Source organism: Schistocerca serialis, chromosome 6 (assembly GCF_023864345.2).
Source record: "Schistocerca serialis cubense isolate TAMUIC-IGC-003099 chromosome 6, iqSchSeri2.2, whole genome shotgun sequence".
In the NCBI taxonomy this organism is placed as follows: domain Eukaryota; kingdom Metazoa; phylum Arthropoda; class Insecta; order Orthoptera; family Acrididae; genus Schistocerca; species Schistocerca serialis.
This window is the reverse complement of record NC_064643.1, coordinates 528581740-528601052: the sequence shown is the minus strand read 5'-3', so window position 1 is coordinate 528601052 and position 19313 is coordinate 528581740. Positions and strand designations below refer to the sequence as shown.

At 42.6% G+C, this 19313-nt stretch overlaps 1 protein-coding gene across 1 annotated transcript in view; it reads left to right on the top strand.

The window, feature by feature from the left end:
- LOC126484041 (uncharacterized) overlaps nucleotides 1-19313 on the top strand; it is a 124963-nt gene that overhangs the window by 21637 nt on the left and 84013 nt on the right. The window lies entirely within an intron of this gene.

The window sequence follows — 19313 nt, the reverse complement described above, 5'->3', positions numbered from 1 at the left end:
TCAAAAGGCCAGATGTCACAGTTCTTAGGATCTTCAATTTATCACTGATTACCAAACCTTAAAGGAAGGCCTAACATTCTACACTGAAGAGCCAAAGAAACTGGTACCCTATCAAGGTAACCCTTTAATCAGGCACTTCATTTATTTAATATATAAATTAAAAGTTTTTTTTAAAATTAGGTTGTGTATTGTTTTGGTTATTTTGAATTAATTTGTTCTGATTTGGTTATATATATATATATATATATATATATATATATATATATATATATATATATATATAATAAACTTTTATATATAATAAATAATTTATATTAATATATTACACTTAATTAAATTTAAATACCTATAAGTTTATTTTATTATTATTAAGTGATTATTTTAATACATTTATTTACCGAGGATTGTAGCTACTGATGTTTTTAGCTTAAAATAAATTATTGTATTATGAAATATATAATAATATGTAAATTAATATTAAATGTTATTATAATTGGATATAATAAATAAGATTAATGATGTTAAATATAAAATATTATGTTAATATAAATAATTATATTAATTACAATAATATAATTAGCAAATTACCTATAATTAAATTATTCAATTAATTAATATTTAAGTTAACTTAATATAAAATTAATTTCATATTAATAACATATCGTGTAGGACTCCCCGCGAGCACGCAGGAGTGCCGCAACACGACGTGTCATGGACTCGACTAATGTCTGAAGTAGTACTGGAGGGAGCTGACACCATGAATCCTGCAGGAATGTCCATAAATCCGTAAGAGAACGAGAGGTGGAGTTCTATTCTGAATAGCACGTTACAAGGCATTCCAGATCTGCTCAATAATGTTCATGTCTGGGGAGTTTGGTGGGCAGCGGAAGTGCCACTCTGTAGCAGTTCTGGGCGTTTGGGGTATCGCATTCTCCTGCTGGTGCTCAAGTCCGTTGGAATGCACAATGGACGTGAATGGATGCAGGTGATCAGACAGGATGCTTTCGTACGTGTCACCTGTCAGAGATGTATCTAGACGTATCAGGGGTCCCATATCACTCCAACTGCACACGCCCCACACCATTACAGAGCCTCTACCAGCTTGAACAGTCTCCTGCTGAATGCAGGGTCCATGAGTTCATGAGGTTGTTTCCATACCCGTACGCGTCCATCCGCTCGATACAATCTGAAACGAGACTTGTCCGACCAGGCAACTTGTTTCTAGTCATCAACAGTCCAATGTCGGCGTTGAAGGCCCCAGGTGCGGCGTGAAGCTTTGTGCCGTGCTCTCATCAAGGATACACGAGTGGGCTTTCGGGCCCGAAAGCCCATATCGATGGTGTTTCGTTGAATGGTTCGCATGCTGACGCTTGTTGACGGCCTAGCATTGGACTGCAGCAGTTTGTTGAAGGGTTGCACTTCTGTCATGTTGAACGATTCTCTTCAGTCGTCGTTGGTTCCGTTCTTGAAGGATCTTTTTCCGACCGCAGCGATGTCGGAGATTTGATGTTTTACGGGATTCCTGATATTCAAGGTTCATTCGTGACATAGTCTTACGGGAAAATCCCCACTTCATCGCTGCCTCGGAGATGCTGTGTCCCATCGCTCGTGCGCCGAATATAACACCACTTTCAAACTCACTTAAATCTTGAAAACCCGCCATTGTAGCAGCAGTAACCGATCCAACAACTGCGCCAGACACTTTTTGTCTTATATAGGCGTTGCCGACTGCAGCACCATATTCTGACAATTTACATATCTCTGTATTTTAATACGCATGCCTATACCAGTTTCTTTGGCGCTTCAGTGTATGTTAAAAGGGCAGAAATACCGGGTAAGGCATAAAGGACGGACGTTTAAAAAAAAAAAAGTAATATGTCGTTACTTGTGCTTCAAAAAAAAAATTTATTTACCGGATAACACGCAAATTTTGTTGCCATTTTACAAAATTAATGATCGAATACAACATCTCCCAGGTGAGGACCGTTTTCAGCGATGCACTTCTCAAGCTATTCCCGGAGATTGGCTTCCACTCTCTCCATCACTGTTCTGTAAATTTCAACGACTTCCAAACGAAATGCTTCCTTCATTTCTTCAAGTGTACGTGGTTTATGCTCGCATACACGTTACCTGATGCCACCAAACCGGAAATGACGCAACCACAAAAAAGTCCTAATAGCTTCCACTGACATTCTTGCTGTGTGAGCTATGGCCCCGTCCTGCTGAAACCAAATTCGCCGGATAGGAATACGTTTTCGTCTTAGTTCAGGTAGGAAGAACTCGGTGACTATCTGCCTATAACGTTCCAAGTTTACAGTTTTCCCGTCATCGTTTTCGAAATAGTGTGGAGCAATAGCATTTGTACCAGTGACAGCATTCTAGTCACTATGTAATAGTCTCTCATCCATTAGTTTTAGACTTCACTGTCCCAGTAATGACAGTTCTGCTGATTTACTATGCCGTTCAAATGAAAAAGAGCTTATTACTCATAAACAAAATAATGTTCTCATTTTGTTCAAGAATGGCCTCCATTTCCGGAGAAAAATTTTGCCGCCTCACATAATCTCTAGTGTTCAACTGTTGCACCATGGCCATTCTTTAGGGATGAAATCCTAGATCAGTATGCAAAATAAGCCTTACTGTACGATTACTGAGGCACAGTTCAGCAGAATATCTCCCGGCAGGTCGACCAGGACTACAGACTATGGCTTGCCGAACTCTTTCAACATTTTCTGCAGCGCGTACTGAGCGTGGAGTACCAGGCGATTTCTGTTCATGACTGTTCCTTGTAAACGAAATGATTCAGCCCAACGTAAAATGGTGTTACGAATGGGAACATTATGTCTCACAAGATTGAAATGGCGACGGAACTCACGCTGAACGGCAAAGATGCACTCATTATTATGCACAAAACTATCGTAAGCAAACATACAATGTTGCACAGCCACGGCTCCATGACCTCGACTAAACAAATGACAGAAGTTACCAAACACGTGACCACATCAGTCCCTCCACTACTAATACCTGGTCCTGAATACTATATGTTGTAAAAACGTCCGTCCTCCCTGCCTCACCCTGTATCGTAATGGTAAGCACCGTAAACCGCTTTTCAGATTCAAATGTGATCATCATGACTGTTTTTTTAACTTATGTGATATTTATGTTAGTGAACATAGGGGCTTGTATGAAAGGATTACATACTAATTAGTGCAATACATTTTCTAAAATGCAGAGGAAGTAATGGAAAAAAATTATAGGTCGTCAAAGTTAGCATGGATTTCGGGATACGTTGGCCGGCCTATACTTCTAGCGCAACTGTGAACTATCATTCAATACGTGGTATTTCAAAAACACAATGAAACTTTGAAGACCCAGAAATAAATACATTGATCGAAAGTTTTCGAAAGTGCTTTATTAAGCCTCGTAAAAGAAAGAAATATAGCACCATACATAAATCAAACAATGTGATCCTTTCTCAAAACTATAAATATGAAAGGTGTAAGGATGAAGTACCACACACATAGTTCCAAATGTACTTGATGTCTTCAGTTTTACCCATCTTAAACCTAAATCCTTGTTTTAAGACATCCGGTGCAGTTATAGCTAAGAGTATCTGCTCTTCATTTATCGAGTCAATATCTGGCGGCCAAACAAGCATCATTCCCTTTTCCAGGAGATATTTGACATTATATGTTATAACTGAATCACTGCCTGAACCACAACAGTTTGCAATTTGGGTAGTATATCACTGACATTTTCTTCTCTTAGTTATAGGCACATTAATGATTACTAATGAGTTTTTGTATGTATAGTGGTGGTTAATGTTTGTATTCCTTAACTACACACTATCGTTAACATCATCAGTCTTTAATAAATCGTGTATCAGTAATCCAGGTGCAGCAATGACCAGAGGTCAAAGTAACCCCTAAACAGAGACATCATGCACATGATCTCAGAAATCGTAATATTCTGGCAGATATATATAAAAAACTAATTAGTGGGCCTGTTTGGATAATTAATCGAGTAGTATACATGTACCGTTCACTTGAAAACAGCAACGGCTTTGCAGTTAAATGATATCGGTGGATTTTCCACAACCATATTTTAACACGCCTTTTCGTATACAATTACAAATGGCAGCTGTTGCACAAAATAACTGCACTACATGGCTCCATCTAAAGTACATTAATAGAACCTTACCACTAAACGGTACGTATTGAACATCCGAGTGAGAGCCAGCAGTGAGCTGTAAAACTTTTGGTGTATGAGTCAACCAAAGTTTAAAGTAACCACGTTGGTCAAAGTATACCCGATTTAGGTTAAGTTTAAAATACTATTATTTCCTTCGTATTTCATTAAAAGGTCAAATTTCCTAGAAACCTGTTTTTTTTTTACCAAAATACTTCATGTTACCTTATTATTGAGTTGACAAGTTATTTTGACTCCCGTTAGTGGAGAGCACAACAATGCGTTATAGTTGACAATACTTGACCTCTGTTAGTTTAGAGCACTATTGTGTATAAATTTTACTGTTTGGTAGCACATTAAGCACCATGGTTTCCTTAGATGAAGATGACTGTATTCTTGGAGGGAAATGAAAATCAAATACCCCAAGCTACAAGAGAAATATAAAAAAGCAAGTAAGACTGAAGGAAGAGTCTTATAAGAGCTACTCTGGAAAGGATGTAGATGTCAAAATAATTGGCGGAAAAGACAGGTAATTTCATATTATTTAGTAATTTTGTTCCTTAAGTTAAATACCTACAAGAAGACAGCTGTCTCTCTAGAAACGTCATTCAGAGGAATGAGAGAATTCATTTTAGCGTAATCTCACTAAATCACTTCGTTTATGATTCCAATAATCCTGGTTATATTATGGGATTGCCATTCATCAACGTTCTAGTTAAACATATATTTAATGTTGACCTAAGCCAGCATCTTTAACTACCTAGAAATGTATGCCATCTTTCTGGTAAAGGTCCATAAAAAAACCTAAAGATGGAGGACCTCCACAAAATCATTCAGTATGCGGAAGATAGTTGCACTGAATTTTATGTGAACATTCTGAAGGACTATTTGGTGGAAGAAATACAGAATTAGATGACTTTCATTTTTAATTTCCTTTCCAAGCATAATAAAAAGTGGGGTCATATACAAGCATTAAAAAGCCAGTAAAATAGCTATTTTTTAATTTAAGCGCTTGTTATTTTTCAGAATTTATTAAAAGGGCACAAGTCCAGAGTTTTTGAAATGTAATGACATTTTCATTCCGCTCAGTATAAGACATTTCATATCAACCATTCTTACTAAGAGTGACAGTACTGTGTTTCAGAATGGAAAATTCGGAGAAAACTCATGAAATTTAGTAATAAATAAGTTTTTTCTTCATACCCGAAAACTCATTCTGATGGACATTTAGCCTTTTAACAAATGACTATTCATTTGTTCCAGATAAAGCGCGATTCCTCATAAAAACCCATTCAGGAAATGCATTATACTGGCGGAAAAAATGCAACACCCTCAAAGATTGTGTTCGGTTGCGCCGTATGCATACTGAAAGGTTGTAGTGTTAGTGATCCGTTTATCACTTCATTGCCTCACAGAGAGCGTTCTGGAGACCTGTCTGTGTAACCTATGTTTTGCCTCTGCAGGCAGTAACTGGGCTGGGTTTAGGGGTGAAAAGCGTGTGCAACATTCGTTCTAGGGTACAATGATGCCCAGCTAACGACTACATACTCCTGTTGAACAACTTCAGCCATTTGAACGGGGTCGTATTGTGGGCCTTTGAGTAGCTGAAAGGACGAATCGGCAGGTTGCTGCACAGGCGGGGCACAATGTATCGGTGGGGTAGCTGTGATTTGTGGAACATTCTCAGTCTCGTAGATCGGGTTCTGGACGTCCGTGTAGCACAGACGTACATCAAGATCAATGTATTTGCAACAAAAAACCAAAGTCATCCAGCGAAGAAATCCAGGCACATGCTGCACTTGCTGCGCCGTCGGTGAGCATTGGGAACCGTCTGTTTGCAGCAGGATTAAGATGAGGTGGGCCTCTGACCAGACTACCACTGACACCACTACACCGCTAAGTATGGTTACTCTGGTGTCGTGAAAGAGTTTACTTGTCTTCAGTGATGAGAATGTATGTGAGTGAAGGACGTATCCGTGTATTGCAGAGACCTGGCGAGCTGACTATTCTAGAGTGCATTCGCCCGTGACACACAGGTACCACCCCAGACTTCAGGCTGTAGGGGAGCCTCGAGTTTTAGCTCGCGGTCACATTTGGTGTTTCTGCAGGTTAAAGTAACCAGTGGCCGCTACATTGCACAGGTTGTCATCTCCTGTTACTGTCATATCTTCAGCAGGAAGTGGATGTACTTTTCCAGCCGGACAGTGTACGTCCACATACGACTGCTACGACCCAACGTGCTCCTCAGGGGTTCAACAACTGTCCTGGCCAGCGAGATCATTAGAACTCTCGAACTCTCGCCAGTTGAACATGTATGGGACATGGTGAAGCGAAAACCTACTCGTTCTTCAGAGTCTGCAAGAACTGTTGGCGAATGGCAAATGAAGGCGCGAGGTGCTTGGAACAGAATGTCATTTGGCAGGTTCACGATCTTTTGTATGCAAGAAAATAAGCCTGCGTTGACCGCCAGAGAGAGGGGGTATGGGGGGGGGGGGGGGGGGGGAGGAGGAGAGGATATACGAGGAATATTCATGCGATTGTTTGGGAACGCTATACTGTGACATGTGGATTTCATCTGACATAAAAATTTATCATCATATACTCCTACAATGATGAACTGCTTATTGCATCACTTGTCAATAAAACGGCCTTTTCCTTGGGGGTGTTGCATCTTTTTCCAGCTGTGTGTACCCAGCTTTTTAGTGGAAGGGACTGAGCGAGGTGGCGCAATGGTCAGCACGCTGGGCACGCATTCGGGAGGGCGACAATTCAAGTTCCCCTCTGGCTATCCAGAGTTAGGTTTTCCGTGATTTCACTATACACTGGAAGGAATGGTCAACATGATTCGCACTGAACATGGCTAAAGGTTCACGAGAGGAGTAATAGGAAGGAGTATAACGACTTGCTTGACATTAAAATTGTCAACTTGTAGTGGCACAAGTAAAGGAGCTGTCCTGTCCAGGAAGCAATATCTATACAACTAAACGTCTAAAGCAGTCCCCCAGCCCCATTTGCAGGTTGCCTAGCTAACGACTTTCAGGGGCAACAAAAACTGGATTTTCAATGTTTCGTATAATTATTGACCAAATTTAAAAATATAAAAAGTGCTGTCATAATCTACTCATTAAGAAGCATAATCTTAAGTTAAAGTTGTAACACAATAAGTCAAGTATTAAGGTTAAAAACTGTGAATATGTCTTGAGAGAGCGTATCTCATACCCAGACTATATTCATCCAATATTTCAGAATGAGATCACTTAGTGGCGTTCAACAAACTTTACACACAGTTTCAAACCTTTTCGAAATTTTTTCTCGTGAACATGTTTAACGCAAATATTTAACATACTAACTCATTTGTAAAGTAAGCAGAAATTGCAAGCTGTTTTATGGATTAGGGTTCGATTCTTTAAGGAATCGGAGGTGAGGGGCGAGGTGTTTACTGGTTGATATTGAACTGAGGAAGAATTTCATTAACGTGTAAAACTGGACCGCAGAATTGTATCGAAGTGAAACGAGGACAATTGGAAATCTTGAGAGGAAGGAACTGGAAGCATTTGAAGTTCTGTCCTATGGAAGAATGTTAGAAATTCAGTGGACGTATAAAATACGAAATGGGGAAGTACTAAAAAGAACATGCGAGGGGAGACGCTTACCAGTGGAAGGACATGTTAGTGGAACATCTACAACGCCGTCCAGGAGTACTTCAATTAACGATGGAACGCAGGAAAGAGAAATAGAAGAGAATTTTCTTTTAGTCATCAGTCTTCTGACTGGTTTAGTGAGGCCGACCATGAATTCCTCTCCTGTGCCAACCTACATCCTTAATTATATGCTGGACGTTTTCCAATCTCTGTCTCCCTCTACGGTTTTTAACCTCTACGCCTCCTCCTAGTACCATGGAAGTTATTTCTTGATGGCTTAATAGATGTCGTATCATCCTTCTTGTCTGTGTTTTCTACACATTTCTTTCCTCTCCGATTCTCCGCAGAGCCTCCTCATTCCTTACCTTATCAGTCCATCTAATTTCAACATTCGTCTGTAGCACAACTCAAATGGATCTCTTCTGTTCCGGTTTTCCCACTGTCTGTGTTTCACTACCGCAAAATGCTGTGCGCCAGACGTACATTCTCACATACTTCTTTCTCAAATTAATGCCAATGTTTTGTACTAATACACTTGTCGTGACAAGAAATGCCCTTTTTATCAGCGTTAGCCCGCTTTTGATGTATAGACCTATAGGCAGAAAAAAACTAAAATATGGAAATCATTTTGCAGTCGATTTTGGTGTAATGATCACGTAGAGACGAAAAATATTAGAACAATATGAGGGTGTCATTATCAAACCAATCGAAAGATTGATGATTTAAACAACGAATGAAAATGGTTTAGGCGAGTATAACTTCTTCAATCGACAATAATTTCTTCCGTGTAATATCAGTTGTTGAGGCTAGGAAAGAGATCAAAGTTAAAAGTCGATGAATCTTGATAAAAGGGAGACTTCAGGGCCATTTCGAAACACAGCTCGACATCGTTTTGCAATCACAGCAAGTGGTGTGTGACTGATGACATTGTGTTAATACGAAGGTGTTTATTTGTACCCATACCTTGGTTGCTTGTTCTGCTTCAAATCAGTAAGAAATTTTACAACCAGTGGCGTATATAATACAGAGTGTTTCGCAGTTCCTCTATATCTACGTCGTACTGCGCAAGCCGCCTCATGGTGTGTGGTGGAGAATACTTCTGGTACCACTAACTGATCTCCCCTACCCTGTTCCACTTGCGAAAGACGCGTGCAAAGAGTAATTGTCGGTGAGCCTCTGTATTGGCTCCAATCTCTCGATTTTCCTCGTCGTGGTCATTACGCGAGATGTCTGTGAGAGGAAGAAACACGTTGTACGATTCTGCCCGGAAAGTGCTCTCTCGAAATTTTAATAGTAAACCTCTCCATGATGCATAACGCCTCTCTTGTAATGTCTGCCAATCGAGTTTTTTGAGCATCTCTGTAACGCTCTCGCACCGACTAAACGATCCCGTGTGGAAACGCGCCAGTCTTCGTTGGATTTTCTCTATCCCTTCTATCAGTCCTACATGGTAATGATCCCAGATAAACGAACAGTACTCAAGAATCGGTTGAACAAGCGCCTTATAAGTCACTTGCTTCGTGGTTGAGTTATATTTCCTTAAGTTTTTGCCTATAAATCTCAGTCTGGTATCTGCTTTTCCTACTATTAGTTTTATGTGGTCGTTCTCGATAGTTACTCCTAGATATTTTACGACAGATACTGTTTCCAGCAGTTTACGATCAATAATGTAGTTGTACAGTAGTGGCTTTCTTTTCCGTTGTCTGCGTAATATCTTACATTTATTTACGTTAATGGTCAACTGTCAGAGCCTGCACCGTTCATCAGTCGTATGCAGGTTATTCTGCAAATCGATACTGTCTTCTGACGTTGCTACTTTGTTACAGACAACCGTATCATCTGCGAACAGTCTTAAAGAATATCCGACGCTTTCCACTAGATCATTTATATGTACACTGTAAACAGTAACGATCCTGAATCTTCCTGGCAGATTAAAACTGTGTGCCGGACCGAGACTCGAAGTCGGGACCTTTGCCTTTCGCGAGCAAGTGCTCTGCCAACTAAGCGACCCAAGCACGACTCACGCCCCGTCCTCACAGCTTCTAATTCCACCAGTACCTCGTCTCCTACCTTCCGCCTTCCTACCTACTGGCGGAATTAAAAGCTGTGAGGACGAGGCGTGAGTCATGCTTTGGTCGCTCAGTTGGTAGAGCACTTGCCCGCGAAAGGCAAAGGTCCCGAATTCGAGTCTCGGTCCGGCACACAGTTTTAATCTGCCACGAAGTTTCATATCGGCGCACACTCCTCTGTAGAGTGAAAATTTCATTCTGGTAACGATCCTATTACACTTCCTTGGGGTACTCCGGAAATTAGCTTTACATCTATCGGTTTTTTTTTTTTTTTCGTTAAGAGCGACGTGTTAAGTTCTACCTGCAAGGAAGTCTTGAACCCAGTACCAAATCTGGTCCGACACTCGATAAATTCGTATTTCTTTCATCAAACGGTAGTGCGTGACGGTGTCAAATGCTTTGCTGAAGTAAAGGAAAACGGCATCAACCTGAGCGCCGTTACCAAGCAAACTGGCGCAGTGGTTAGCGTACTAGACTCGCATTCGGGAGGTCGACTGTTCAAACCCGCGTCCGGCCATCCAGATTTGGTTTTCCGTGATTCCCCTAAAACGCTTCGGACAAATGCCGGGATGGTTCCTTTGAAAGGGCACGGCCGACTTCCTTCCCCATCCTTCCCAAATCGGATGGGACCGATATCCTCGCTGTTTGGTCCCAACCTGAGCGCCGTTGTCTACAGTGCTATGGATCTCATGGAGGTACATAGCGAGCTGAGTTTCGCAAGATCTGTGTTCGCGAATCCACTTCGATTTTTATAGAGGTGATTTCCGTTGTCCAAAGACATCGTAATTCTTGAGCATAAAAACATGTTTCATAAGTCTACAATAGATCGATGTCAACGGTTATAGATCGACAGCTGTGTGCATCTATCCTGCGGCCCTTCATGAAAACGGGAATGACTTATCCTTTTTCCAGTGGCTTAGGTACCCTTCGTTCTACGATAAACTGCTGCTAGAAGGGGAGTAAATTTCTTCGTGTAATCTTTGTAGAATCTTATACATACGAGATGCTATCCAGATTTTTCGGGACTGGTGCTGCCAATCTGTTGTAAGCCTTAATTTTGGACTAATGGTCACCATCACCCTCGAAGTAGTTCCCATCCGCACATACACACCAATCCCAGTGTTTCTGCCTCTGGTCAAACGTTTTTTGAACTCCTGTTCTTTGAGAGTGTTTATCACCGCCAGCGATACTTCTTGGATCCTCTCTAAAGTGTCGAACCGACGGCGTTTTAACTTGAGTTTCAGTTTAGGGAATAGCGCGAAGTCGCAATGTGCCAAATTTGGCGAATACGGTGGGTGGGGTACAACCGCCATGTTGTTTTTGCCAAAACGTCCTGGTGAGCAAGGACGTGTGACAGGGTGCGTTGTCGTGATGCAGCAGCCAATTCCCTTGACGCCAAAGTTCGGGCCACCATCACCGCACGTTTTCATGGAGCCGTCGAAAAACATCACAGTATTACGCAGAATTCACTGTTTGATTGGGTGGAACGAATTCTTTGTCTACAATTCGCTTGGTATCAAAGAAAACGATGATCATGCTCTTCACCTGTCTCGCTTTTGTGGGTCTTGGAGAGTCACTCAAACACACGTGTACCGCTCATGCTCCGTCCCCCAAATAACTTGTTGAATCATTGCAAGGGCCTCCGTAGCACTTTTCCTGAAATTCGCACAGAGTTTGATACACACACGCTGTTCTGTTCGCGGATCCATCGTAAAATCGCCACACACCAAACACAGAGTATTACAGACCTCACTGTGGACACGCAACATTCCCTCCCAGCTGAATGCCACTCCGGACACTGACTCATCAGATATGCAGCTCTCACCAACTACTACTCCTACTTTCCAGATGGTAGCACCAGTCCCGAAAATTTTGGATTCCACCTCGTATCTCATCTGGTCCTGATGCCTTTCCACTACTAAGCGATTGTAGTTGCTGTTCTATTCCGCGATCGGCTAAGTCTTCTGTGGGTTGTAGAGAGGACTTAGCACATGAAGTTTTCGTCAGGAACCTATCTCGAAATACGATATTATTCCGAATTACAATGCAAAATTCCTGCGGACATGCATGCGTGACCAAAGGAACATCACTGCGGCGACTACAGCTTTTATGGACTACATTAAATGTATTCACAATTGCAAATATGGACTATCATCAGCTATATAATGGAATGGCGACTACGAAAATTTGTGTCGAACCGGGTCTCGAACTCGGATTTCCCGCTTATCGTGAGCTGTCGCCTTGCTACTTTGTGTGTGTGTGTGTGTGTGTGTGTGTGTGTGTGTGTGTGTGTGTAATCTCATTTTGTTCGTTTTCGTTCGTTTCATTTGCTCTGGGCGGACGTCGCAAGACACCCATTTCAGTTCGTCGTTGATCCATTAACTCAGTTTTTTATTACAAAGGGCAGCTAACCCTCTGACCGAACACGCTGAACTACCGTGCCGGCGACTATTTCGCGCCGGCCGGGGCGGCCGAGCGGTTCTCGGCGCTACAGACCGCTCCGGTCGCAGGTTCGAATCCTGCCTCGGGCATGGATGTGTGTAATGTCCTTAGGTTGGTTAGGTTTAAGTTCTAAGGGACTGATGACCTTGGAAATTAAGTGCTCAGAGCCATTTGAACCATTTTTGAACTATTTCGCTATCCGTGCACGGCTCACGCTCATTATGTAGATTCCCGCAGTGATTACAGCCGTTATGAAATGCGTGCATGTCCAAAGGAATTTTCCATCGTAATTCGAAATAATACAGGCACTGCTATATTTATTTATTTACACTCATGCTCATAAATTAAGGATAATTGCAGAATGTGGTAACACACAACGTGGCACTACACAAAACAGGCGCTAATAGCGTAGGCACATAGGGAACACACACGACACAGATCTGTAAGTCCACGGTATTGGTGATAAGTTGAGAAAACCGCCCCGAAACACATGTGCTACACGACGCCACTGTTTCCTGCGCATGCACGCCGACATCAATATGGGATATGATCACCACGCACACGTACACAGGCCGCACAACGGGTTGGCATACTCTGGATCAGGTGGTCGAGCAGCTGCTGGGGTATAGCCTCCCATTCTTGCACCAGTGCCTGTCGGAGCTCCTGAAGTGTCCTAGGGGTTTGAAGACCGAGAGCATCCCAGACGTGCTCGATGGGGTTTAGGTCAGGAGAACAGGCAAGCCACTCCATTCACCTGATATCTTCTGTCTCAAGGTACTCTTCCGCGATGGCAGCTCCGTGGGACCGTGCGTTATCATCCATCAGGAGGAAGGTGGGACCCACTGCACCTCTGAAAAGGCAGACATATTGATGCAAAATGACGTCCCGATACACCTGACTTGTTACAGTTCCTCTGTCAAAGACATGCAGGGGTGTACGTGCAACAATCATAATCCCACCCCACATCGTCGAACCACGACCTCCATAAAGGTCCCTTTCAAGGACATTAAGGAGTTGGTATCTGGTTCCTGGTTCACGCCAGATGAAAACCCGGCGAGAATCACTGTTCAGACTATACCTGGATTCATCCGTGAACATAACCTGGGACCACTGTTCCAATGGCCATGTACTGTGTTCTTGAGACCAGGCTTTACGGGGTCTCCTGTGACCAGGGGTCAGTGGAATGCACCTTGCACGTCTCCGGGCGAATAAACCATGTCTGTTCAGTCGTCTGTAGACTGTGTGTCTGGAGACAACTGTTCCAGTGGCTGCGGTATGGTCCCGAGCAAGGCTACCTGCAGTACTCCGTGGCCGTCTGCGGGCACTGATGGTGGGATATCGGTCTTCTTTGGTGTTGTACACTGTGGACGTCTCGGACTGTAGCGTCTGGACACGTTTCCTGTCTGCTGGAATCTTTGCCATAATCTTGAGATCACACTTTGTGGCACACAGAGGGCCCGTGCTACGACCCGCTGTGTTTGATCAGCCTCCAGTCGCCCTAGTATTCTACCCCTCATAACGTCATCAATATGTGTTCTTTGAGCCATTTTCAACGCACAGCCACCAATAGCACGTCTGCACACTTACTCGCTGCATCGTACTCTGACATGCACCAACACACCTCTGCGTATATGGTCTGCTTCCAGCCCCACCGTGCGACGACCGCAGGTCAAATGCATCGCATGCTTATACCCCGAGGTGATTTAAACTCGCAAACTGCCCGCCAGAGTGTTTTTTCACCATATATCAGCATTATCCTTAATTTATGGACATGAGTGTAGGTCCTCCGTGGAGCAGTCCAACACTGTGACCACGACGCCGAAGTTATACACTTGCGCTCAATCTTGAACTTGTTAACGTTGGATCATTCACTGTTTCTATTTTTCTTTTTCTTCACACTTCAGTACACTTTCCTCCTGTTTTCATACTTGATCTCTGTTCAGTTTTTGACGGCTATCAACTGGGCCCTCTTATCACTAAATCTGAGGAGGTTGCAATGTTTCCCTTGGAACTACTCTCTCGAACCGCTAAAAGCCTGAATAGGGATTGTGAAGCGTCCACTATGTCGTTGTTAGACCGTTTTCATAGTGATTTGAAGCAGAACAAATAACGACGATTAGCGGGCAAATAATGAGAAGGAAGGAAGGAAGATAAACATTTAACGTCGCGTCGACGATGAGGTCTTTAGTGGCACAATATAAGGTTCGATAAGAGATGGAAAGAGAAGAAAATACGCCGTGTCATTCATAAATAACCAATCGAAAATCTGGATAGACAGACGGGAATTGAATCGACTATTCTCTTTAAGACGAGTCCAGCGACCTAACCAAAGTGTCACCTCGCTCAGTCGAATGCTATCATGATAAGAGTAACAAGCACGGATTTTGAGGTATCCATTTAACTAGTTTCAACAAAATTTGCATATATATTCCTTGAAAACAACATTTATTGCATACTGAAGAGTTACCCGCCAATGTTACAGCTTCCATTGGAGCCCATCAGTCTACGAAAAATTCAGAACTGAGAGGAGTCAAGAAAGGACGTTCCACATTGCCAGTACTGATCTCAGTAGTCCAAGAGAAATATTTCTGATTGATGAACTGGGAAAAGGAAGAAATAATATCTGTTAATGAAACGTGCCTTACACTAGTATGCACCGAGGAGGCACGTGGGCGATTGGAAGATCAACAGTTGTTCAAGAAGGTTCTATGAAACCAAAGGAAGCTTCAATCAAACATTTAAGTGAAGCCAAAGTTTAATTGGAAAAATTAAGCTAAGCGAAGGCAAAATGAACATCAGCAGAACAATACCAGAAGTGCTCAATAAATTTTAAAAGTAAAAATTAGCCACGCGATCAGAATAAAACTATTACGGAGTTTGGTCTTACGTAAAATCCGTAACCTGATCAAAACAGTCTACGCATTTTATACGTTTATGTCTGGCACATATAGATAGCTAACACATGCCAATGAGAAAAGTCGCAGTCATTCTAGTGATCTTGATACGTTATTCTGTCTCGCATTTGTGCTATGATATATTGGAAAAGAACTGTTTTTATTCTTCAATGCTAGCAAACGAGCATAAAAGCCCTTAATGATCGTGATTCTGTTATGCAGCCGTTGTCTGTTTGTCCTAGATTTGACTGTCCGACTTTGCATACGCTGTACAAAACATGTGCTTGTCTACCTGCATCTATTGCTACAGTAGAAAGAAGTTTTTCAACAGCGCGGTGTACAAAGTCATGGCTGAGGTCGACAATGGAGGAGGATCGACTTAATGGCTTAGCTAAGTCGAACACTCACCCTGACACTGATTGCCCTATTGACGATGTAATTAACCAATTTTCCAGGAAGAATAGGTGTATAGAATTCATTATTTAAGGAAGAGAACCACAATTGTAACTTTTTTATATCATAATATGGCATTGTCTTGTATATGTGTATAATCATTTTAAATAAAACTTTCTTAAACTTTGCATGTGATTTGATTATTTTTTATTACAGTAAAAGTAAAGGTGCCGGTAGCTCAAGATATCTTTAGTGCTCCCTCCTTAAGGTTTTTCTATATCCGCCACTAGGCTACAGTGACACCTAAACGAAAAATAACAGTGAGAAACTGTGGAAGTTTGTCAGACCGTTACTTCTTTCAATCCTCGCACAACGCCAAAACTGAGATAAGTGACAGCGGGATAGAAACTCAACTAAAATCGCTCTGCAGTGTAAAGGAACCTTGACTGGAGCAGATACCTGTGAGATTCTGCAGGGATTATGTGAAAGAGCGTGCTCCCCTTCTAGTAGCAGTCCATCATGCGTCGCTGGAGCAACGAAGGGTAGCATACGTCTGGAAAAAAATTCAGGTCGTTCCCGTTTTCATGAAAGGCCTTTAGACAGACGCGATTGCCCTATGTTCCTTTCTTCGCCGAGTCCGCAGAGAACCTCCACATTCCTTACCTTGTCAGTCCACCTAATTTTCAACACTTTTCTGTGGTACCACATCTCAAACGCGTCGATTCTCTTCTGCTTCGATTTTCTCACAGTCCATGGTTTTCCACCATAAGATTCCGTGCTTCAAACGTACATTCTCAGAAATTTCTTACTCAAGTGAAGGTCTATGTTTAATACTAAAAGACTTCTTTTGACCAGGAACGCCCTGATTGCCTGTGCTAGCTTGCTTTTTATGTCGCCCTTGCTTCGTCCATCATGGGTTATTTTGCTGCCTATGTAGCAGAATTCCTTGACTTCGTCTAGCCAACTTCGTGATCCTCAATTCTTTTGTTAAGTTTCTTGCTGTTCTCACTTCTATTGCTTCTCGCTACTTTCATCTTTCTCCGGTTTACTCTCAATCCGAGTCCTATACTCATTAGATTGTCCATTCCATTTAACAGTTCTTGTAATTCTTCCTCATCTGCCCTGAGGATAGCAATATCATCAGCAAATCTTATCATTGATATTCTTCCATCCTGAATTTTAATCGCATCGTGAACCCTTCTTTTATTTCCGTCAATGCTTCTTCGATGTATGGTATGTGAAGCACGTCAGTTGCAGAACTCTGGAAATACGAGTCTAGCAAACCATTCATCGCAATATTGGTGACTAGGAGCGCCATAGGCTAGGCAGACATTCGGATATAAAATTGATGTATGCCTTCCTTGCCGGCGGGGAGAAGTCTCCGGCGGGATCGATGCATTCGACTCGGCGTGTGTCTCGAGGAAAATGTGGACGAAGCGCGGAGAGAAAACTTCCAAGAATTTTGTGCGCTGCTACCATATCCTAGCGATGCAGGCGCAGGCAGTTATATATGTGAAGTTGTTCCGTTCACTACATGTATAAAAATGATGCATACGTAGTGGAGGTTTTTGAAAATTCTTAGAACGATTGGGAATTGTAGAATCCAAGCGATATGGCATACATATTAAGATAGTGTGTTTCATTTCAGACGGAACGGCGTTCAACTATTCGTCTAGCAAATCAGATTTAGATTCACCGTGATTTTCCTGAATTGTTTAAAAGAAAAACTGGTTGGTTTCTTAGAAAAGGGTACGATCGATTTCCGTCCCACTTTTTATCCTACCCTGGAATGTGTTCCACCTCTGAAGCTCTCGGCATTAAACGACAACATTCCTACCTTTTTCTTAATTTTGCTATTCCGTAGATGTTGTTACAGGCTCAAAGTATGTCATACAACACATGCAATCGTATTATAATGATTTCTGAGTTGGTCATAACATTGTGGCAGACACTTAATGCAACTTTCGGATTTTTTAAAAGCAATATTGTGTCACACCTTTGAATAGCGGACCGTTGTAGTGTTAAATTCTCCTTACGCCGCTGACTACTACGCGGAAGTGTTTTCAAAACTGCATTCATCTTTGAAACACTCGTAGTTTAGTTATCCAGTCATAAAGCTGGAAACTTCGCCGAGAGAAAAGCAGTAGTTTAATCTATGCAGTTACAAATATAGAAATACCCCCTAAGAAGTGGTGGCATACAGTTGGTCTTCATCAGGTTGTTTGATGATGTCTTCAGTTGAATCCTAAATCTCTCAGCAACCTGTCATGAGAAGAGAGGGAGAGAGAGAGAGGGAGAGAGAGAGGGGGGGGGAGAGAGAGAGTGAGTGAGAGAAAGAGAGAGAGAGAGAGAGAGAGAGAGAGAGAGACTGAGGGAGGGGGGAAGGAGTGCGTGCACTCTTGTGTGTGCGTGTGTGTGTGTGTGTGTGTGTGTGTGTGTGTGTGTGTGTGTGTGTGTGTTAGCTGTTGAGTCTGCTTGGACTCATTACCGTAAGAGATGACTCAGTGATTTAGTCACTGGAACGGGTGGAATTCCAGTTCCCGCCTGGCTGTTTGCCTGAGACCCTTGAGGTGGATATCAGGATCAGTCCTCCGATTAGGTAACAGTTGTTTCTTCCTACACCCGTTTCCGACAGATTTATATCTCAGTCTGTAATCACGTTCGCGGGATCTCGGCAAATTATACAGGTGGAAGAGGCCTCTAAAAGCGATATTTTCGGATAAGGAGCTGTCGAATGAATATTTCCACTACTGGCCATTAAAATTGCTACACCAAGAAGAAATGCAGATTATAAACGGGTATTCATTGGGCAAATATATTATACTAGAACTGAAATGTGATTACATTTTCACGCAGATCCTGAGAAATCAGCACCCAGAACAACCACCTCTGGAAGTAATAACGACCTTGATACGCCTGGGCATTGAGTCAAACAGAGCTTGGATGGCGTGTACAGTTACAGCTGCCCATGCAGCTTCAACACGATACCCCAGTTCATCAATAGTAGTGACTGGCGTATTGTGACGAGCCAGTTGCTCGGCCACCATTGACCAGACGTTTTCAATTGGTGAGAGATCTGGAGAATGTGCTGGCCAGGGCAGCAGTCGAACATTTTCTGTATCCAGAAAGACCCGTACAGGATCTGCAAAATGCGGTCGCGCATTATCCTGCTGAAATGAAGGGTTTCGCAGAGATCGAATGAAGGGTAGAGCCACGGGTCGTAACACATCTGAAATGTAGCGTCCACTGTTGAAAATGCCGTCAATGCGAACAAGAGGTGACCGAGACGTGTAACCAATGGCACCCCATACCATCACGCCGGGTGATACGCCATTATGGCGATAACGAATACATGCTTCCAATGTGCGTTCACCGCGATGTCGCCAAACACGGGTGTGACCATCATGATCCTGTAAACAGAACCTGGATTCGTCCGAAAAAATGACGTTTTGCCATTCGTGCACTCAGGTACGTCGTTAAGTACACCATCGCAAGCGCTCCTGTCTGTGATGCAGCGTCAAGGGTAACAGCAGCCATGGTCTCCGAGTTGAAAGTCCATGCTGCTGCAAACGCTGTCGAACTGTTCGTGCAGATGGTTGTCGTCTTGCAAACGTCCCCCTCTGTTGATTCAGGGATCGAGAAGTGGCTGCACGATCCGTTACAGCCATGCGGATAAGATGCCTGTC